Genomic DNA, 756 nt, shown 5'->3' with positions numbered 1-756 from the left:
AGGAGGATGACACACATTCTAGCATCTTGAACTCGACTTATGTCTTCATGTTTGAACCTTCTCAAGATTTCCTCCAAATGGTGCACTCATGATCTACATTGGCTTCTTTCTCTAAGATTCGGCTTCACAACGCTATATGCATGAAAGTAACATAAATACACACATATTAGCATTAAAACCCGATAAAAGTAATGCTCATCATAAGGAAAGAACACTTCGTATTCTTATCACACAAGAACTTATCAAACTCCCCCACACTTAAGCTTTTGCTTGTCCTCAAGCAAAAATTAAAACATTGTATGCATAGATGAAGGAAATATTGGAAGTTCTTGGCCTTAGGTTCACCAAAGCATACAAAGAGAGCATTCTACAAGTAAGGAAAATTTCAACACTAAATACGAAAAATCAATGCTCTAGCTAAAAAACTTGAATCAAAAAGGACAACAAACCTGAAATCGTGTAAGTGTGTGAACTCACTCAATTCAATCCAAAATATACTCCTCAAAGTTCTACGTATAAGGGACTTATTTATCTACAAAAAGTAACAAAAATTCAAAAAGGGTAGTAGCTTCACACATCCTCTAAGGTAGCCCTTTCCAAAGCGGCCGCTAAGTTGGCTTTTACACTTTCGAGGTGATAGCTCTTTCTACCGGGGTGGTAGCTTTCACACATCCCATGAGATAGCTCTTTTCTCTCGTTAGGATATAACTAGTATCTGACTTATGAGAATAGCTTCATACATCATAGGTGGTAGCT

Source organism: Dioscorea cayenensis, chromosome 3, assembly GCF_009730915.1.
Source record: "Dioscorea cayenensis subsp. rotundata cultivar TDr96_F1 chromosome 3, TDr96_F1_v2_PseudoChromosome.rev07_lg8_w22 25.fasta, whole genome shotgun sequence".
NCBI lineage: Eukaryota > Viridiplantae > Streptophyta > Magnoliopsida > Dioscoreales > Dioscoreaceae > Dioscorea > Dioscorea cayenensis.
This window is presented reverse-complemented; position numbering follows the sequence as displayed.